Source organism: Loxodonta africana, chromosome 7 (assembly GCF_030014295.1).
Source record: "Loxodonta africana isolate mLoxAfr1 chromosome 7, mLoxAfr1.hap2, whole genome shotgun sequence".
NCBI lineage: Eukaryota > Metazoa > Chordata > Mammalia > Proboscidea > Elephantidae > Loxodonta > Loxodonta africana.
In genome coordinates this window covers 88,168,947-88,191,958 of record NC_087348.1, presented here as the reverse complement: position 1 = coordinate 88,191,958, position 23,012 = coordinate 88,168,947, and positions in this window count along the sequence as shown.

The window sequence follows — 23,012 nt, the reverse complement described above, 5'->3', positions numbered from 1 at the left end:
GTCCAAAATCCAAAAAATTCCTTTTCATCTGTGAAATCTAGAATACAAGTTATCTGCTTCCAAAGTATAACGGTGGAACAGGTACAAGCTACACATTTCCATTACAAATGAGAGAAATTGGAGGGAATGAAGGGATAGCAAGCACCAAGCAAGTCAACAGAACACATTACATTAGCTCTCAAGGCTTGAAAATAATCCTCTGTTATTTGAGGCCATTTACACAATGGCCCTGCCCTCCAGGCTCTAGGTATTGGCCACACTTTCCGGGTTCTGAGTGGAGGCCCCTCAGCCCTAGGCTTCAGTTCTGCCTCCCAGGCCCACTGAAATGGTAACTCTGCTCCCTCAACTTTGAACAGCCCCATTCTCCTCGTCCATCTAGGTGGCTGCTCACATCAGATCACAACTGGAAGATGATTACATAATATCTTCCAAATCATTGAGAATCATGGTCTAGCCAAGGTTACACATAACCTTAACCATCACAGAATTGAATTGAGAATCCAGAAGTAAACCCATAGATCTATGGTCAATTGATTTTTGACGCAAGTGTGCCGAGAGTATTCAATAGGAAAGGATAATCTTTTCAACAAATAGTACTGGAACAACTGGATAACCACATGCAAAAGAATGAAGTTGGACCTTATCTTACATTATATGCACAAATTAATTCAAAATGGATCTAAGAGCTAAAATTATAAAGATGCTTAGAAGACTATTTTTGTAAAAACAAACCATGTGCATAATTGGGAAACACTGGTGGCATAGTGGTTAAGTGCTAAGGCTGCCAACCAAGAGGTCGGCAGTTCAAATCGACCAGGCGCTCCTTGGAAACTCTATGGGGCAGTTCTACCCTGTTCTATAGGGTCGCTATGAGTTGGAATCAACTCGATGGCAGTGGGTGGGTGGGTGGGTGCATAATAGAAAAGAAAAAAAAAATGTAACCAATGTCACTGAACAATATGTGTAGAAATTGTTGAATGGGAACCTGTTTTGCTGCGTACACTTTCACCAAAAATATAATAAAATGTTATTTAAAAAAAAAAAGATTTTAGAAAACACTATGAAGCATAGCTCTACTCTGACACACGTGGGGTCACCATGAATCCGAGTCGATTGTAGGGCAAATGGTTTTTTGATCCCCTTTCTGACCAACTGCAGTCTTTGGCAATTCACACCACTATACTGGGATGGAGATTTGCAAATCTGGCTCCATGATCTCTTAGACCAGTCCTTCCAAACTTTAGAGGGATCAGAATCACCTGGATAACTTGTTAAAACAGAATGCTGGGCCCCACCCTGAGTTTCTGATTCAGGAGGACTAGGACCCAAGAATTTACATCTCAAACAAGCCCCCAAGTGATGCTGAGGCTGCTGGTCTAGCACTTGCGGTGCAGTGAATTACTTAATATGGCCCTTCTAGCCATGCATAGTCTTGTGATCTGCACAAAATGATTGGGGGGGACTAGTGCTTGTGGCCCATCGAGGGGACTGAACAGGTTGCCAACAAGGCAAATACGGTTCATGGAAAGCTTGCAGGGGTAAAAGACAGGTATATGGAAACCTAATGAGGGGATTGGTCAATTTTGTCATACACTAGGCTTAAAATGAGCCATCCCAGAGACAGAAGAGGGGACCTTGCTACCACCAAGAAGAAGAGCAGGGAGTGGAGCACACCCTTCGGACCCAGGGTCCCTGCGCTGAGAACCTCCTAGACCCAGGAGACAGAGTGAGCTATAACACTGGAGACAACACAAGATGGAGAGAAGCAGCAACAAGCATGGCAGAGTCCAGCAGAATCAGGAGACCAGCGTGAAACAGTGCAGTGGGCTCCCTGGTCTTTGGAGTGAGGCAGCTACAATATGTGCGCTAACCCACGGAGCAAGGGAGCTGGGTGCCTTCCAGCATGAGAATTGCCGGTGCAGTAGGGTGCCTCCAGCACTTGGCAGAGCTAGGCCCACAGACCTACAGGGTGAGAGAGCTGAGCGCCATCTGGCCAAGGCTTGATTGTGGAGTGGGGTGCCTCCAGTCACTTAGTGGCAGAGCTGAAGAGCTTTATAACACTTGCTTGAGCAGAGCAGAAGCCAGGCAGAGGGCTGAGGGTGGAGGGCAAGGCCTGCCTGCAGGAATGGCTGAGAAGACTCTCTCCTAGTCAGAGAACTGTATCCTGAGTTATTCCTGTTACTTTCAAGTTGATTCTGATCTTGAATTGTAACCTGCTACTTACCTAATAAACCCTACACCTGTGAAAAAAGACTCTTAGCAGAAAACACGGAGGTAAATCTTCATGATCTCAGATTTGACAACAGGCTCTTGAGTTGACACCAAAAGCACGAGCAACAAAAGAAAGAAGCTGTGTCATCTACAGTGCCCAGGCCTGTAACCTTTCAGATCTCATATTCGGGCACTTTCTCTTCCCTCACCCTCCACTATTTACTCTAGTCATGATTGATTACACGCATAGGCTCACTCCTCCATGCCTTTGCACAGGCTGGAGCAAATTTCCACTGATCGGGCCCCAGGTGGCACTGTTGGCCCAGGCAAGGGCTCGGGAGCCCCAGGTCTCTGGGCTCCGGCTCTCACGAAGTTTGGCTATGGAGATGGGGCAGTGTTGTCAAACCTCCAGATTCCAGAGCGTCCCCTTCTCATCACATCCAGTGCATCCACGCCTGATTTAAAAACTCAGGATGTCAGGGATAGATTGAGAGTGGAAATCTCCAAATTCCCAGATCCAGAGAGGAACAGCAAGAACAGCCACCCTTACAAGGCTACACAGCTGAACAAGAGGTCCCAGATCTTCCTAGAGGTCCAGTGTGGGCAGGCAGCCACCTAGGCACCAGTGACTTCATCCAGGCTCTGCCACAAACGGCTCTGTGATGGAACAGACCCTCTCTCTCTCTGAGTCCAAATCCTACTGCCTCCTATTGGTTGTAAGATGAAAAATAGCCACAGCGCTGGGCTCTGGTTCTGGTTCTGGTCTTGGCTGTGCTGCCTGGCTCTGTGCCTGCCCTCTCTGAGCCTCAAAGACCCTAAATGTGAAATGGGGGCTGGACCCAAGAGCTATGAGGTTCTCCAGGAGCCCAGGAGCCCCACTGTGTGGGAGAGACATAGGTGTGGGGCAGCTGACACCTTGGCCAAGGACAGGCTGCTCCAGAAGCTGCCAGATGGGAAGCATTTTCCGGAGCCGGAAGGGCTGGCGGAGCCCAGGGTCAGACCAGGCAAACACAATGGACCCTTGTGTGGAGATTTAGCTTGGACCCACTCTCAGGCCCAGCCCCTGGGCTGGGGTGGGCCTGGCTTTCTGAACTGTAGCCAAACCCAACTCCAGAACAACCCCGTCCTGGGCCCTGAGGGATGAGAAGAGCTCTCCAGAGTGATGCCCACAGGCTTCTGGCCAGAGCCCGAATTTCTACCATCAGCCTTCTTGGAATGCTCTTGCCTGAATAACCTTACACAAAATTAGAAGACTCACCTCCCCAACCACACAATAGCCCCCAAGGGGACAGAAGGCAGAACTTCTTTTCAAGCCAACTCAGAGAGCTCACAATAAACTATCGGGACCAGCATGGTTCAGGTTTAATGACAAGAACCTACGCTAGGGCATGCACTTGGGAGAGCTACATTCTTGTTCTGGCTGAGCCTCAGTTCCCTCCTCTGTCAATGGTAGAGGAGAGGGGTTAGTAATACTTGCTTGAGATCCAAATGCTAGTGGGAGACCTTAGAAAGTCCACCTCTGTCTCAGGAAGGACTCCACCCAAACTAGTTCAGACGGACCCACATCTAGCTCCACTCATTCTCCCCTCTTCCTGCAGACTTACTCCTGGAGCCCTCCCCAGTTCCAAGCTGCCTCTGAGGCAGCCTTTAGAAAGTCCTTCTAGGCACCCTTGTGAGGTGCAGTTTCCCCTTCTCTGTGCTCTCATGTTCTTGTATCTGTCACTCCACAGCACATGGGACCCTGCCTGCCTAATGCTCATGGCCATCACAGCAGCTGTTGCTGGGGCCCTTGTCATGACCAGACTCCCCAGGGACACTTCATATCAGCCATCTGTATGTGGCCCAGCAAACAGTCTTAATCATGAAAGGAGATAACGCATGTGAAGGGGTTGTATGTAAGCTGTAAATCATTGTATCACCATGAATTGCTAATATCTACAAGTCGGAACTTCAGAGAGAAATGCAACTTGAATTAAAAAAAAAAAAAAAAGCCTTGAGATCTGAGATGGCAGGAATGCAGTGGTACAGAGCCAGCACAAAGACTGATTTGCTATCTGCCTGCATGAGCAGAAGTATAAAGCTACAATGTGGGAGGTGCCCAGCCAGCTATTTTTTGGAGCTTGTGTTCATTTCTCAAGTATTACTTCAGCACTGGAGTCCCTGTCCAGGTAGTGTCATACCAGAGCAGAGCAGATGCAGGGTCACTGTTCTCCCAGCTTTATAGGGCTATCCCAAGGTCATGGGGCAGCTGATTTTGGGTCACATGTGAGACTACAGGCATGTCCCAAGAGGCTGGTCTCAGCTTAGAGTGAGAAAGGCAATACCACAGCAGAGTGTGAGAGCAGAGTTGGATGAGCCTTGTTGAGAAGTCTGTGGAGAGGACACTTCCCCTGGTGGGGTAGATCAGAAGCCTGGGAGACCCCTCCATGCTAGGGTTGTGAGAGTCTAAGTTCCAAGACCAGTCTAAGAATCTCAGCTTCTGAGGATGATGGCGCCTTGGCCTGAAGCCACTTGGTGGTATCTCGGCAATGCCAGCAGCCAAGTCATCAGTCCTGTTTGTTTTGTGAGGCTCTGTTGCCCCATATGGATCAATAACTCTTAACTTAAAAAAAAAAAAATGTCTCACAAAGTGAGGCCCTGCTGTCTCAAGGTCACTTCTGTTGATCTTTCTCACTGGTACTGCTGAGCCTCTGGGAGCCTGGGCTGTGTCTGGAGTTTGCCTCTACACCTGGTAGGGCCTTTGCCTATCCTGAATCTGATTCTCCTCCTAGAAAAGCAGCTGGAGGTAGAGTTTTGGGTCTCCTTCCCATTGGGAGTGCTGGTCGCCTTAGCTGCCTTGCCTACCAGGAATGGCTAGAGGAAAGCTGAGGAGTTCTAGCCAATGAACCCAAAGTCCCTTCTTCCCCTGCACTCCAGTCAAGGCCTGGAGGCCTCCTCTGAGCATCGTCTGTGCCAGGCCCTGTTTTCCATGGTCTAGGTGACCACATTGTGTGTGGCAGTCAATGTATCCCCAGCCCAAGTGCTTTTAGGGAAAGAGGAATGAGTCATCCCTGATCCCCAGGACTCCAGGGTTCATTATAGGGCTTGGCACAAAATACCTACTTAGTTGTATCTCCAGTCTATACCCTGTTTTTAATCTCCCCAACACTGACCCAGGGGACTTCTCTCCAATGAGCCAAATAGGTCTTGGAGTGGGCAGTTCTTAGCTTCAAGTGATGGAATACTAATGGTGGGATAACTAAGACAGTGAGGTGATTTTAGCCTAGAGGCAGAATCTGAAGGGGAGGTGAGGCTGTTGTAGTGTGATGCAAAAAGCCCCACAGGGTCCCACCAATCTCTGATGCCTATGCTTATCGTCCCAGCCCACTCTCTGCTTGGACCCTGTACTCCAGCCCACCCGAACAGACTGCTTGTGAACTGCTGGATTTCTAGGTATCCCATCTCAACACCAGGCCTCTCACTATTTCCTCCTCTGGAGAGCTTTTCTTGTCCTATTCTCCCTGGGAACCCTCTTGGCTCCTAAGTCTACTGCCTGTGGGATACAGAGGTAACCTCTCCTTTCTGAGCTCCCCAGTACTCCCAGTTTTTTCTGCTTATCAGTCCACCACAGAGTTGGTGCCATTGGTCTTATTGTCATCAGGAAATTGCCCTGACAGGAAGCAAATTTCAGCTTCTGTAGCCTCAAAATGGGGGGGACAGTGGTCATACCCTTCCAAGCTGATGTAAGGATTATGTGAAATGATGTCAGCTCAGAACACAGCACAAAGTCATCTCAAGTGTCCACATATGGGGCAGGAAGTAAGAGGAAACCAACCTGCACCAAAACTCTACTAAGCAGCTGCCAAACTCACCTCACTATCAGGCTCAAGGAAGGAGTGGCCAGCAGTTCAAGAGACAAGAGGAGAGGGCAGCCACATTATAAGGTCTCCAGCGATGGCCGGGGTGAAAGCCACTAACCTCCACTGGGCACTTGTTATGTGCTCAGCCCTCTGCTAAGTGCATCACAGTCTATCTCATCCATTCACTCCCAGTTCACAGAACCCTGGAGGAGTTGGAGTTAGCACTTGACTCTTTTCTCTGTCCCCACACTGTATCAGTGATGTCATGATACCTATACGCAGATGAGCGTACATTTATATCTGTAATCCCAGACGTGGTACTTCTCCAAATAGCAGAAATGAACCACACCAGAGTGTATAGTAAAAAACTAATTTTTTAAAATAGATTTTTTATTTTGGAGTAATTTCAGATTTATACCAAAAAAATTGCAAAGGAAGTATAGAGAGATTCCATGTATCCCTTACCCAACTTCCTCCATTGTTAACATGATAATGTGCTCATTATTATGGTTCACTTGTCAAAACTAAGAAATGGACATTGGTGCATCACTATTAACTAAACTCCAGACTTTAATTGAATTTCATCAGTTTTTCCAGTGATGTCCTCTTTCTGTTCCAGGATCCAATCCAGGGCACCATATTGCATTTACTTGTCATGTCTCTTCAAACCTCTGACCTGTGACAGGAGAAGTGGGATTTTTACTGATGGTTTCATGTTGGAAATAGAGAGGGTTTTTTTTCCCCCCTACAAAATTTCCTTCACTTTCACAATTTCACTTAAGAAAATCTCCATCTCATAATTTTTCTCCCTCAAGTGGCCTGGTCCTCTTTTCACTTCATCTTGATTGCCTTCCCAGTCTTCTGGACCCCCCTTAGGAGCTCTCTCCCATCTTGTCTCTCTCCTTTACTCCCTTTTTTAGCAGGGATATTTAAATGAGCCCTGCTAGGAGCCCTGATGGTGCAGTGGCTAAGAGCTATGGCCCCTAACCAAAAAGTCGGCAGTTCAAATCCACTAGCCACTCCTCGGAAACCCTTTGGGACAGTTCTGTAGGGTCTCTATGAGTCAAAATCAACTCAACAGCAATGGGTTTGGTTTTTTTGTTTTTTTTTTTTTATCCTTACTCCACTCATAGTGACCCTATAGGACAGAGGAGAACTGGGTGGCGCAAACTGTTAAGTGCTCCACTACTAGCCAAAGGGTGGCAATTTGAACCAGAAGCACCTCAGAAGATAGGCCTGGTGATCCCTCTAAAAGGTCACGACATTGAAAACCCTATGGAGCAGTTCTACTCTGCAGACATGAGGCCTCCATGAGTCAGAATCAACTCAGCAACAACTCCTTACCCACCATTTAATGTTGTCTTCAAGTATGCAAATGGCTATTATCCTGGGAATTATAAAACACTTGAAATGTTAGCCCCATTCTCCTCCTGTGGTAGAAATTTTATGCTTTCAGAGGGGTAATGGGGAAAATCCCCAATGCCATAGTTCCTTGGGGACTCCTTTGAGGGGGCATCTGTTGGAAAGACAGTCATATACAGATGGCGACCTTGATAAGAGCAGTGACCTTTAGTGGAAGGACACAGCTAGCCCAAGGCAGTGTTACAAGAAGGAAACCCCCAGAATAAATACCCTGGTCTCACTCTCCTCCCTTCCTCTCATCTCCCTATTGGTCAAACCCAACCTGAAGTACAGATAGCAGGGTGGGGAAGGGCAGAGAATAAAAGATATCCGGAGTCCAGACTTCAGGGAATTCTGCTTTTTTCAGTGTTGTTTCCCTATCAGTTGCACCCACGGGTACCTGCACTAGCGGGGCCAGATTCTCCAAGGTACAGAACAAGCACATATTGTCATATGCTCAGGGCTCATCGTGCAGGTCTATTCAGTCTTTTTTACTATTGTTGTAAAATTTTATATAATACAACATTTGCCAAGTCAACATTTTTCAGATGTTCTCTTCAGTCTTAACACAGGTGGAGAGCACTTTTCTCCTTCCTGTTGCCTCTAAGTCCTGGCACTTCCTCTTACCACCATATATCCCTTTAGGCGGCATTGGGCATTACTGCACAAAGATGGAGGTACTGATTTGTGGCCTTGAATCTCTGTTTAATTACTTCTGCCAAAGCCTAAAATTAATTTTTGCTACATCTCTCCCCATCTCCCACCACCATTCTGTAACAAACTTTTCAGTGGGAAGCTTTAACTGCAATTCGGCATCCTCCTCTCTTAGTCCTGGAGCTGCACTCCCTGCAAAGGTCTCTTCTTTGTGGTACATTGGCCTTGACCAGAAGTTTCAGTGCTTGTCTGGTAGCCAGCCCCATAGAGGCAGCTCCTACTCCAGGAAATCCTGTCTCTGTAACAAAGTCTAAAACGGGAGGGAGCAGAGACCCAAATCAGCCAAAGATATCTGCCTCAGTCCACCTCACCCCTTCTTGGAGACATTCTAGTTTCTTAATAAATCATGTGTCCTTCAAGGCTGAATTAAATATCAATCTCCAGCCTGGGGTTACATAAGGAAGTATTTCTTTGACACCACTCTACTGAGTTCTCTTCACAGGGTGCATGTCACACCCTCCATTTTTCATATACTGCTGTTTTGGCATTCCCATTTCTGGTTTTAGCACGCTGGTTTTCTCTTGTAGACTTTCCAGTCCCCAGTCTCAGTTCAAGGTCCTGCACGGCTGACCCTACCCTCCAACTCCAAGGTCGGGGAAATAACCTAGTCAGTCTCAAGAGACTCAGTCCTGGTACTTCTGCAAGATCAATGGGGAAGGAAAGTCCTTTCCAGTAGGGCTGATGATGTCAGCACGGAGCTCTTAGAAACATCTTGCCACCACTCAGGAAATGTGGCTTGAGAGGGAAGTCAACACAGAGGAAGGCAGAGCTGTAAGAAGACAGATTTGACTTGTGTGCCTGGATCCAGCCCCTGCTCTTTCATGGCCTGTGCTGACTCAAGGTACCAATCTATTCTGTGTCTTCCTACTTCAGCACCTGCTTCCTGTGACTTAGCTCCCTCCTCACATCTCAGGTTAAAATTCCTTGGAAGAATGTCTGGCCCACCTAATTGCTTTTGCACAAGTTTGAGCAGAGCTTTGAAGTCAAACCATTTCAGGTCTCTAGCAAGCCCATGGACCAGCTGCCTTTGGGCACTCAGCTGTAGCCTAAGCGAGGTGAGGGGCATGTGAGACAAGGAGAAGGGGATACCCCTTCGGCAGAAAGCCAGGCATGAAAAACACTGTGCGGTTTGGTCTGCCCAGAACTGAAGGTAACTATCCACTTTCCTCAGAGCTATCACATCACACCTGGAATATGACCACCTATTCCAGGCTTATTCCTATTCCAGACAGATGGTTGCTAGCTGAAAGCAGAGAATACCAGAAAGATGTTTGTCTGTGTTTTATTGACTATTCAAAGGCATTTAACTGTGTGGATCATAATAAATTACGCATAACATTGCAAAGAATGGGAATTCCAGAACACTTACTTATGCTCATAAGAACCTGTACATAGATCAAGAGGCAGTTGTTGAACTAGAACAAGGGGATATTGGGTGGTTTAAAGCCAGGAAGGTGTGCATCAGGGTTGTATCCTTTTAAATCTGTATGCTGAGGCGATAATGCAGAAAGCTGGACTACAAGAAGAAGAACAGGGCATCGGAATCGAAGAAAGACACATTAACAACCTGCGTTATGCAGATGACACAATCCTACTTGTTGAAAGTGGAAGACTTGAAGCACTTACTGATGAAGATCAAAGAGTACAGCCTTCAGTATGGATTACATCTCAACATAAAGAAAACAAAAATCCTCACAACTGAACCAATAAGCAACATCATAATAAACGGAGAAAAGATTGAAGTTGTCAAGGATTTTATTTTACTTGGATCCAACATCAACACCCACGGAAACACCTGTCAAGAAATCAAAAGATGCACCTATGCTCATCCAAAGACTTCACCAAAAGAGTAAAAAGATTACCTATAGACCAGGAAAAAGTTTTTAGCTATGACATTTCCAATCAGCATCTGATCTCTAAAATCTACATGTTATTGCAAAAACTCAACTACAAAAAATCAAATAACCCAATTAAAAAATGGGTAAAGGATATGAACAGTCACTTCACTAAAGAAGACATTCAGGTAGCTAACAGATACATGAGGAAATGCTCACAATCATTAGCCATTAAAAAATGCAAATCAAAACTACAATGAGATTTCGTCTCACTCCAACAAGGCTGGCATTAATCTAAAAAACACAAAATAAGAAATGCTGGAGAGGTTGTGGAGAGACTGGAACACTTATACACTGCTGGTGGGAACGTAAAATGGTACAACCACTTTGGAAATCGATTTGGCGCTTCCTTAAAACAACTAAAAATAGAACTACTATATGGTCCAGCAATCCCACTCCTTGGCATATATCTTAGAGAAATAAGAGCCTTTATACATGCACACCCATGTTCACTGCAGCACTGTTTACAATAGCAAAAAGATGGAAGCAACCAAGATGCCCATCAACAGATGAATGGGTAAATAAATTATGGTATATTCACACAGTGGAATATTATGCATCGATAAAGAACAATGATGAATCCGTGAAGCATTTCATAACATGGAGGAATCTGGAAGGCATTATGCTGAGTGAAATTAGTCAGTTGCAAAAGGACAAATATTGTATGAGACCACTATTATAAGAACTTGAGAAATAGTTCAAACAGAGAAGAAAATATTCTTGGATGGTTAAGAGAGTTGGGAGGGAAGGAAGGAGAGGGGTATTCACTAATTAGATAGTAAACAAAAACTATTTTAGGTGAAGGGAAAGACAACATACAATACAGGAGAGGTCAGCACAACTTGACTAAACCAAAAGCAAAGAAATTTCCTGAATGAACTGAACGCTTAGAAGGTCAGGGGTTTGGGGTCCATGGTTTCAGGGGACATCTAGGTCAATTGGCATAGTAAAATCTATCAAGAAAACATTCTGCATCCCACTTTGGAGAATGGTGTCTGGGGTCTTAAACGCTAGCAAGCGGCCATCTAAGATGCATCAATTGCTCTCAACCCACCTGGAGCAAAGGAAAATGAAGAACACCAAAGACAAGATAATTACAAGCCCAAGAGACAGAAAGGGTCACATAAACCAGAGACTACATCAGCCTGAGAGCAGAAAAACTAGATGGTGCCCCGCTACAACTGGTGACTACCCTGACAGGGAACGCAACAGAGAAGCCCTGAGGGAGCAGGAAAGCAATGGGATGCAGACCTCAAATTCTCATAAAAAGACCCGACTTAATGATCTGACTGAGACTAGAAGGACCCCAGAGGTCATGGTCCCCAGACCTTCTGTTAGCCCAAGATGGGAACCATTCCCAAAGCCAACTCTTCGGACAGGGATTGGACTGGACTATGGAATAGAAAATGATACTGGTGAGGAGTGAGCTTCTTGGATCAAGTAGACATATGAGACTATGTGTGCATCTCCTGTCTGGAGGGGAGATGAGAGGGAAGAGGGGGTCAGAAGCTGTGTGAATGGACACGAAAATAGAGAGTGGAGAGGAGAGTGCTGTCTCATTAGGGGGAGAGCAACTGGGAGTACATAGCAAGGTGTATATAAATTTTTGTATGAGAGACTGACTTGATTTGTAAACTGTCACTTAAAGCACAATAAAACGTTAAAAATGAAAAAGAAAAAGCCCTGTGGAGCAGTTCTACTCTGCCACACATGGCGTTGCCATGAGTCGGAATCAACTCCACAGCAACAGGTTTGGTTTTTACCCCAAATTACACAGAAGCTGCCATCCCCAGGGCCCACTGTGCCAATGTTCTTTTTTTTTCCCCCAAAAGTGGCCTCAACTTACTAACTGAAGAGGACATCTTAGTCCTCTTCCAAAGGAAAATCTGGAAATCAAAGCGATAACCAGAAGAAGACTTGACTGGAGGTGCTGGTGCTGAACCTGAGTCCAGCTGGGAGAAGAAGTGTCAGCAGACAAGCCTCAGTATCCACAAGAAGGGACGGTGTCGGGGGAGCCCATAGTGCAAACCCTCCCTGGCCCCAACCCAGAGAGCTTCTCAAGGAGTTAGGACACAGGAGACAAACTGGTAGCCCTAGACGCATAGGCAAGTCCACAAAAGTGGTTAATTTGGCTTCTATGCTGCTCTTGAAAAATCAGAAAACATGACAATTCCAGGCTGGTCTTCCCTGATGGCTACAAGCTGAGCCAGGCCATTACCATTGGCCTCACTGCAGCCTGTCACCACCCGAGCCTATGTGTCACCGGCCAATCATCATGGAGCTGCACTTTGACTTTTTTATAGTAGAGAAATATTATCTGTGTCATGTCTATATGCAAATATATAAAAACCAATTATTAGTGCTACCAGGGTGGGAGGGGGGCAGGGAGAGTTTTTCCATAGGGGACATTGAGTTTGTGTTAATAGTGGTGGAATACTTTGCGTAACAGTTGATAATGAAGAATGTAATCAATGTCATTGAATTATACATACAGAAATTGTCAAATTGGTGAATGTTTTGATATGCAGTGAAGCAACATAGGGTTTACAGTACAAGTCAAACTACAGATTATTTCTTAAGCTTCACATCCATTCCCTCTGCCTTTCCTCAGGGCCATTCCTGTTCCTGCAAGTTGCCATATGCCAAGACTGAAATGAAGGCCTGGCAAACTTCTGAAAGAGCTTTAGACCATTGGATGATATTATCGATTGAATTGTGTCCTCCCAAAATATATGTTGAAGTCCTAACCCCTGTACTTGTAAATATGATCCTGTTTGGAAATAGGGGTTTTCTTTCGTTATGTTAATGAGGTCACATTAAGACAGGGAGCCAAGGCCCTGAGATAGGAGGGTGCCTGTTTGAGAAATAGCTAAGAGATTGGTGTGGTTAGAGGAGAAACAAGTAAAAGAAAAATAGACTATACTATCAGGGAGGTAATAGGAGGTTGAGTGGAGAAATCTAGAGACTTAGTAAGACAGAGAACTGAGTCCCCCAAATCTGCAAAGTAACAAGAAATGGGCCAGGGTGCAGAAACAAAGCCATTCCCCAGAACAATGGGGCAGGGTATCTAAAAATAGCCCGCAAACTTTTTTAAAGTTGCCTTTCAGAAGCAGCTGGAGAAAACTAGGCCCAGGGACATGCATAGAATGTCCACCTGTGACCACTGTGTGACCTTCCACCAGGGGCAGTGAAGGGCTACAGCCCCAGCCAGGGAATCGAACTCTGGGAGCGAGAGACTGTGCAGGTGTGACATCCATAATAAGTCCTGCTAAGGACCCCAGAGGCCTCCAGGACAGGAGCCATCTTGGAAAGCTGCTGCACACGCACCTTAGTTAACATAACCCCGCCTGTGCCTATGAATAAACATGAACCTTTTCCCACCCAAGAACTTTTAAAAACTTGGGCCGTCTTTTGTTCTGTGAGATGAGGGTATGCATTGCTGTAGGCCCTAGGCCCTCCTCATCTCCGCTTGCAAGCCTCTTCAATAAACCTTTGCTCATGTGGAAAACTACGTGCCCTACCTGCTCATTCTTGACCAGTGAGAGGCAAGAACCTTATTCCGGTAACAACATCAGAGTAGCCCACTGCCATCGGAGTTGATTCCGACTCACAGCGACCCTACAGGACAGAGTAGAACTGCCCCATATGGTTTCCAAGGCAAAAATCTTTATGGAAACAGACTACCACATCTTTCTTTCACAGAGCAGCTGGTGGGTTTGAATTGCTGACCTTTTGGATAGCAGTCAAGCACTTTAACCGCTGCACCACCAGGGCACCTACCAGAGTAGGGTGGATCCAAAATCGAATCACTTCTAAGTGGTGACTTGTAAAAAGACCAGAATATACAAAGAGACATACACAGGTATAAGACAGGTGCCAAGGAACACCATGGAACACCAAGCAACTCCTGGGGCTACCAACAAAGGCCCCTCCCCCAGAGCCAATGCCCTGATTTGAACTTCTAGCCTCCAAAACTGAGGCAAAAAACTTCTGTTCTTTAAAGCCACCCATTTGTGGTATTTTATTTATTTATTTATTTATTGCTACGACTACACTAGGTAACTAAGATGTCCTTTCCTTTCTTCAGCAACCCATCTGAATATAAAAAAAAAAAATTTTTTTTTTCTTTTAGGTATTTAATAATAAAGGTATATATCAAGTTTCAAAGGCAAAAAAAAAAAAAGGAAATCAAAAGACCTCTGTAAAGAGCTGAAAAGCAGAGATGTCACCTTGAAGACTAAAGTGCACCTGACCCAAGTCATGGTGTTTTCAATTGCCTCCTATGCATGCAAAAGCTGGACAATGAATAAGGAAGACTGAAGTAGAATTGATGCCTTTGAATTGTGGTGTTGGCGGCGAGTATTGAATGCACCACAGACTGCCAAAAGAACTAACAAATCTGTCTTGGAAGAGGTACAACCAGAATGCTTCTTGAAAGAAAAGATGGCAAGATTCAGTCTCACAACTTTGGACACGTTATCAGGAGGGAACATTCCCTGGAGAAGGATATCATGCTTGGTAAAGTAGAGCCTCAGAGGAAAAGAGGAAGACCCTCAATGAGATGGATTGACATGGCGGCTGCAATAATGGGGTCACGCATAACAATGATTGTGAGGATGGCACAGGACTAGGCAGTGTTTCATTCTGTTGTACATAGGGTCACCATGAGTTGGAACCAACTCGACGGCACCTATCAACAAATTCCAGACCTCAAACCATGAGATGGCCCTGGACTGAGCAGGGCCTGCCTAGCCAGAGGAGAGAGATTAGAACCACAAGGGATCATAACCCACGAGGGCCAGGTGAGGGAGAAAGGGTGCCCCACAAGTCATGATCTATATCTTTAGCTGCTGACAGGCTCCCCCGGACATTGGAGTTGAGCTGTTCTGAGTGGCCTATAAAGCAGCACCAGAACCAGACACGAATGTTGCAAGGTGCCCAACTTCAGTCTAGCTTTCAAGATTGCCGTTCACAGTCAGAGCAGCCCCACAATAGATGTCGTGAGCTTGCCGCTGATACCAAAAAACCCAAACCTATCGCCATCGAGTCAATTCCGACTCATAGCAACACTGTAGGACAGCGTAGAACTGTCTTATAGGGTTTCCAAACAGTGCCTGGTAGATTCGAACTGCTGACCTTTTGGTTAGCAGCCATAGCTGTTAACCACCACACCACTGGAGTTTCCTTGCCATTGATAGAGGTGCTCAAATTACCTGACAAGGTTGCAATGGAGAGGACTCCTACAAGGTTGGAGGGGTTGAACTAGATGGCCTTAGAGGTCTCTTCCAGCCCCGAGATTTGATATTTTGGAATACTAAGTTGAATTAATGAAGATTGAATGACAATTTATTGCTTTGTTGATTGAATAAAGGTTGATTTGTTAAAGAAAATGAATGAATGAAATCAGGTGGTTGCTCCAATGAATGCAGGATCTTTGAATGAAGGCAGATTTATTCATTGATTAGTTCAACAAAAGTTGACTGGTTGGTTGCAAGAATGAATTAGTAAATGTAGGATGTAGATGAGCAAGCTGGCTGAATAAAGGTTTGATGGTTGATGGCATTCAATTCCTTGGTTCCCATTCTACTCTGTTATCTTGCCCTTTAAACTGCTCATTGTCAAGAAGAAATGTTTTAATTTGTGTGTTTGGTGTAGAAACATTGCAGACTAACGATTCCTTTTGCATAATCAAATTTTCATCTTAGGCAAATTTGATTGCCTAGGCACGTGACTGGTCTAACCTGCTTCAGGACTGATAGGAGATCTGAATTTATATCTCCACCTGGGGAGTGGAAATGAAGGTCATAGCTGGGGCTAGGCCTTTAGGCCAGAGCACTGAGCCTCATCTGGGCCCCCTTATGCATGGGCAGAATATGCTATCTTTTCTGTGGGTGGGCAGAGGGTGCCTACTTGGCAAGAAAATATCTTCCCACCTTTTCAAGGGGCCTAAAATTCCACCAATAAAATCACACCTTCTTTGCACAACAGAGCTGAAAGACGGTTGAAGTGGCACATTCCAACAACCTGTTGTTCAGATTATTGAGTCTTTTTAAGTAAGTAAGATCCTTGGTAAAAATGTGAATGCACCAGTAAAGGGATGCATTTAACCCTCTTATTGGCTAAATACCAACTATTGCCATTAACTCCTTAGGTCAATTTGATTTATTGGCTGAGCTCAGTGTCCCTAATGGGGTTCAGAGGGACCTAGATACAGACTGGGTAAGTTTTGATACACGGAGTCAACAGCAAATAGTCTGGAGCTTAAGGCCTGTTGAGGGGGTGTGGTAAAATCCTATGGGGGGTTCTTGAAAGGTACTTGAAAAGGATTCGTAGGGAGGTAAAGTACAGAAAGAGGCCCAGAGACTTTTTCTCCTAATTTCCAGTGTTGTCTTGAGCTGGCATGGGTGTGGAAAGAGATAATATTCTGTGTGGTCTCTCTCACACTGCCCCATCTCTGGGAACTAGAGAAGCAAAAAATTATAGGACTACATGTAACTGAAATGGTCATTTCACCAGCTTAGGGTACAAACTATGGTCACATTTCTTTTTCCCCGTTAATTGCCTGAGCTCCCACAAGATCTTGTCAGCAGGAAGCCTAACCTGTCCCTCTGGAGATCTTTTCTTCCACCCCACCTCAAAACCCTCAGCAACTAGCTCATTTCACTGCTGAGCACCAGTTTTGTTCCACCTCCCTCTGCAGAGCCCCAGCAGCCATGACATAGGACTCCAAAGTTTCGGCCGTCATTTACACTCCCAAACTCAGGGAATTTTCCCCAGAAGGACGGTCCAGAGGGGCTTACAGGTGCTCGGCCCCAGAGTTGAGCCTGACTGCGAGTGCAAGACCACTTCCCACACCTTGAGCTCTTCTTGGGTACCTAGTGTTCCTTTCTGTCCATCAGTGGGGCTCACTGGGGATGGTCATCTTAGGAGAGAGCTGAATAACTTTGACTATCAGAAAAGTAGGGCTAGGTCTTCTTTCTTTTCTGCCCAGGAGGGTAGAATACCAAAAAAGCCAAACTCGTTGCCGTTGAGTGGATTCTAACTCATAGCGAAGAGTAAAACTGCCCCATAGGGTTTCCAAGGAGCAGCTGGCAGATTCAAACTGCTGGCCTTTTGGTTAGCAGCTGAACTCTTAACTACTGTGGCACCTTAAAACCAAAACCAAATTTGTCACCTTCCTCCCTAGATCTGTATCCCATTGGGTCTTGAGGGAGGCAGACTTTGTCAGGCTACAAAGGGTCCTGTTTTGTCCTCCCTGGGTCTGTTTACATCTGATAACCTCAAGTGACTGCCAAAACAGAGAGGACCAGTTCCAAGGTGACTTTCTAAGTACTGCTCCCCAAGACAAGGGCCTAGAACCTCTCTGCGCCTGTTAAACACTTGGTAACAGGCTTAGCACCCTGGAAAGGAAGTGACTTCAGTGACAATTTGTTAGGGATGTTCACACTTGCCACTGAGTTCCTCAGAAAGACCTTAGGGGCCTCTTGAGGGGGCACGACAGAAAAAGAAAAAGAAAGACCAAGAAAAAGTACCCTCACACCCTCTCTCACCCGCTGCACAACCTCATCAGCCCTGCTGGCACCTCACCAGCCCTTCCTGCCTCCAGTTTTAACCACTGCCAGCTCCTCACACAAAGGCTTCATGGGTAATATTTCTTCTGATTAAAGGACTCTGGAGCAGATAATCTGAGGTGACTTTGGGGGGGGAAAAAAGACTCTGGAGCATACGGCTCTATAGGAGACAGATCTGGCAATCTGTTTCCATAAAGATTACAGCCAAGAAAAAACTCTATGGTGCACAGGGCCCCTATAAGTTGGAATGGACTTGATGGCACCATATATATAGTTGCTGCTGTTGTCGTTGCTAGGTGCCATTGAGGCAGTTCCAACTCATAGCAACCTTAAGTACAACAGAACAAAATACTGCCCAGTCCTGGGCATCCTCACAATCATTGCTATGCTTGAGTCCATCGCTGTAGCTATATATATATATATATCGAGGCTACCCTGCTTTGCCTAGTGCAAATATTGGTAGCCCAACCTCAGTTCAAAGAACCTCCTTGCCCCAAAGTATGCTTTCTGAGGCAGCCAAAGAGGTCACTGAGGCTTGAGCCTGGCCACCAGTTTCATCAGCTTTATATGAGCAGAGGTAGTTCTTTCTTACCCAGGGTTGTGAGATTAGATGGCATGAGAGATATGGGAGCAATCAGCCAGCACAGGAGGAATTTCTTCCCCTTCATCCTGCCTATATAGTCTTTTCTGTCTGGAGAGACCCTTAGGGTTTATGGAATCCACTTCATCTTTGTAAAGATGGGAGAATTGAGCCCCACAGAGGGGTCATGACCTGCCTAACTCCACACACTCTCCCGACACACTGCCCAGTGCCCTCTCCCTTGAGCTGGGATGCTGAGAATAGACCACCTTGGAACTGGGTCGGGTTGTCCTGAGAGTTGACAATCTATGACCTCTGAGCTCTCCAGCCTCTTCAGCTGGGCTAGTGGGGACCAAGCATGGAAAGCCAGCATGGTCCCATACCCAGCTGAAGAGAAATCCACTTCCACACCTAGATATAGTGAAGATACCCAACCTACCCCCAAACATTTTCCTTCTCACTCTCCTGCTCCCTCAGCTTCTCCTTCCATCCTGCCATCTCTTCCCATCTGACATTACCCTGATTTACTTCTCAAGCCTGTGACCCTAGGAAGCCCCTTCAAGTACAGGAATACAGAATAGGACAAAATCCAGTGGTAGCCTAGGATGTCTTGATTAGTTATCTAATCAGCAAACTGTCACATGCAGGCAAAGTTTGCCAGAAGCACTGGTAAAGACTTACTGGAGCACTAGGGACCTTGGGACCCAAGCTCAGGAGCAGCCTGCAGGACAGACACTTCTTCCTCCTATTCCAGGTGCTCTTCCAAGGCCTGAAATTTCTGGGCCACGGGACAGAGCTTGAAAACTTATCCTAACAAAATTTTAGAGGTTTACCAGAACCCCACTCCGAGCACCAGAGAACAGAGAGCACATTTACAAGATAGTAATTCTGATGATTGCCAAAAGAAGAAACAAATCTGTCTTGGAAGAAGTACAGCCAGAATGCTCTTAAGATGCAAGCATGGCAAGACTTTGTCTCAGGTACTTTCGATGTGTTATCAGAAGGGACCAGTCCCTGGAAAAGGACATCATGCTTAGTAAAATAGAGGGTCAGCAAAAAAGAAAACCCTCAATGAGATGGACTGACACGGTGGTTGCAACAATGAGTTCAAATATAGCAATGATTGTGAGGATGGCCCAGGACTGAGCAGTGTTTCGTTCTGTAGTACAGAGGGTTGCTATGAGTCAGAACTGACTCTGCAGTGCCTAAAAACAACATCATTTCTGATGAAAAAGACCTGATGGTCAGGGTTAACCACTAGCACAGCTTGTAACAAAGCAGTGCCCAGCAAAGAGCTGATATCAGAAAAGGTTTTTAAATTAAAAAGCTCTTAGCCAAAAGAGAGTGTCATCTCCACTATGTCTGAATTAACAAAGGCAGCAGAGAGTCTGGAGTGAAAGATGGACAGAAAAGAGTAATCTGGAATCAGTGCAGGGACAGAGGGAAATACAGACCATGGGGTCTTAGATGAAGTCCCTAGCCCCGCCCGGGCTGGGGGGAATCTTGAAAAGCTTCTGGACAGAGGGGATTTCTAATTTGAAATCTAAACAACCTGTGGGAGTTGAGCAGGCCCAAGAGGTGGAAGTTGTTCCAGCCTGAGGCGGTGGCTCTGGTACTGTCTGGGGACCCCCGAGCCCTGAGGCCCAGTGTGAACTGGGATCTGGAGGGCAGGGTTCACAGGAGGGAGTGAGAGGTCTCTAGCAGGGGTGGGGGATGATGAGATGGCTTATTGAGGAGTCTTAGAGGGAAGTCCCACACAGAGGAGGGGTGGACTCCCTGACCCTCCAGGAGCCCAGGATGTGTAATCCCACCACCCCCCACGGGTACATCACCTAGGAGGATCCTCCAGACCTTGGGAGATGGTTCTCAGTTGATAATCTGGCTAGTTGTGTGACTTCTCTTTGGCCTATGTCTTTCTTTCCAATGATATAAAACCCCTTCAGGCTACGTCCTTTATCCCTGCCTGACATCTGTCCTTCTGGAGGCTCCGCTTCTCTGCCTGTAGTCTCCACCTACCAGCACTGTGTAGCAGTGGGTCTCAGAGATGGGGCACAGATGGTAGAGGGGGCGTAGGAGTGACAGGATAGCTCAATAACAATTTGGAGTCCTGGCATGAGAGAGCCAAAAGGGGCCATGTTGTTGTTGCTGTTATTAGGTGCTGATTTTGACTCAGAGCAACCCTCTGATAACAGTACAAGACACCACCTGGTCCTGCGCCATCCCGGTGTCTTAAAAGCTTGCAAGTGGCCATTCAAGGCACAAGAATTGGTCTCTATTCATGTGGAGTAACAGAGGAAGAAGGAGAGTCAGGAATAGAAGGAGGATATGGAATGTAGGGCTAATTGACTCCATGAACAACCTGCCTCCTTTGCTATGAGACCAGAAAAACTGGATAGTGCCCAGCTACCATTACTGAACATTTTGATCAAAGATTCTACAGGAGAATCTTTGATCAAAAGTGGAAAAATGCAGAATAGAATTTAAAGTTCTCATGGACTCCAGACTTTTCTGGAGCCAAGGAGGCTGGATGAACCCCTGAAACTATGGCCCTGAGATAATCTTTAAAACTTAAACCAAAACTAAAAATATACTGTGAAGTCGTCTTAAAACCAAACAGTAGATAAGTTTAACTAGTAAAAAATGTCTGCCTTGAACATTAAGCTCTTTTAAGAACTATCTATATGGGATCAAATTGACAATAGTAACTTGAAAGATTAGATTAGGGGGCAGTGAGTTTATGTTAATGGAAGAAGAATAACTTAGAAAAGCAAGGTGAGAAGTGTTGCACAACTCAAAGAATGTAATCAATGTCACTGAATTATACATGTAGAAATTGTGGAATTGGTATATGCTTTGCTGTGTATAGGAAACCCTGATAGCGTAGTGGTTAAGTGCTGTGGCTGCTAACCAAAACGTTGGCACTTTGAATCCTCCAGGCACTCCTTGGAAAGTCTATGGGGCAGTTCCCCCCTGTCCTATAGGGTTGCTATGAGTCGGAATCGACGTGATGGCAGTGGGTTTGGTTTTTGGTTGGTTTGCTGTGTATATTTTCAACAACAAAATAAAATTTAAAACAAAAAGGAAAATATCAAAAATTCTGAATTCTGGGTTGACATTTTCTTGGGCTGATAAATCTCTCCACTGATCAGGGAAGAGAATAAAAAGAACATTTCAATCTGTTCCAGTCCTAAAAGGTGAGACCTTTGAGTTTTTTTGTTTTGTTTCTTTGTTTTTGTCATGGTAAGTACATACATAACAAAACATTTTCCCTTGAAACATTTCTTACATGTACAATTCAGTGACATTAATTACATTCATCATTTTGTGCAACCATCACCACTATCACCTTTCAAATTTTTCAAACATCCTTAACAGAAGCTCAGTGCCCCCTGAGCAATGAGCTCTTTGTTTCTGCAGAAGAATGGACGATTTTGTAGATCTGTGGAGGGGGGGCGAGGGCCAAGGTAGGGGATGAAGGAACTTGAGGCTGTCTGCACTCCTTTTTACGTGGTCCCCTCCATCTTTAAACCAGCAATGACACGATTTTCAACTCTCTGACTTTCCCCTTCTGCCAGCAGCTGAAGAGAACTCTTTGCTTCTAAAGAAGTCTGTGTGATTAGATTAGGCTAATCAGGATATTCTCCCTTTTCCCATATACTGTTATTGTTAGCTGCCTTCAAGTCCGGATGGGATGCAGGGGAGGAGGATGTTTCAGTCCTTCCCAGGCCGATGCAGGGGTCAGTCCAGACACTGCAAGAGAAGTCACTAAGGAATGAGCTCTTCATTCAGCTCTGATCCCAGCAGAAAATGTCTCCCTAGATAGCCATTATGTGGTTTGCAGTTCCTGCAGCAACTCTGCACTCCTCCCTGCAACCAGGGTTCCTTGCTGATGCCCCTGAAATCTCTGCCTCACATCTTCCCCTTTCCTGACCAAATAATTTGAGGATCCTCCCAGCCTACTTTGTGTTATGTTATAAACTTCTCTACACTCCTTTTCTAGTTAATATGATAGAAACATAACACTTAAGAACTGTGGTAACTTAATGAGGTATTAGTTTGTGTGCTGTTTGCTAACTCTTTGCTAATTCTCCTCCCAGCCCTCTATTACAAGAAGGTAGACTGGTTTCCTGGCAGAGTCCCAAGGAAGGAGAGGAGGAATACTGGGGATGCATCTGGGGGTCGTAGCAGTTGGAAAATATGGCCTTGGTGATAGAAATAACACCGAAGGTTGCCTAACAGAATTTTACAAGACCAATGACCAGTTCTCTGGCAATGCCTTTTTTCAAAGCATAAATGCTGACTATACACATGGACCTCACCAGATGGAATACACAGGAATCGAATTGACTACATCTGTGGAGAGAGACAATGGAGAAACTTAATACCATCAGTCAGAACAAGGCCAGGGGCCAACTGTGGAACATATCATCAATTGCTCATATGTAAGTTCAAGATGAAGCTGAAGAAATTTAAAACAAGTCCACAAGTACAACCTTGAATATATACCGCTTGAATTTAGAGACCATCTCTAGAATAGATTTGACACATTGAACACTAATGACTGAAGACCAGATGAATTGTGGGATGACATCAAGAACATCATACATGAAGAAAGCAAAAGGCCATTAAAAGACAGGAAAGAAAGAAAAGGCAAAAATGGATATCAGAAGAGGCTTTGAAACTTGCTCTTGAACACAGAGTAGCTAAAGCAAATGGGAGAAATGATGAAGTAAAAGAGGGCTGCTCGAGAAGACAAAGTAAAGTATAATAATGTGTCATGGATTGAATTGTGTCCCCCCAA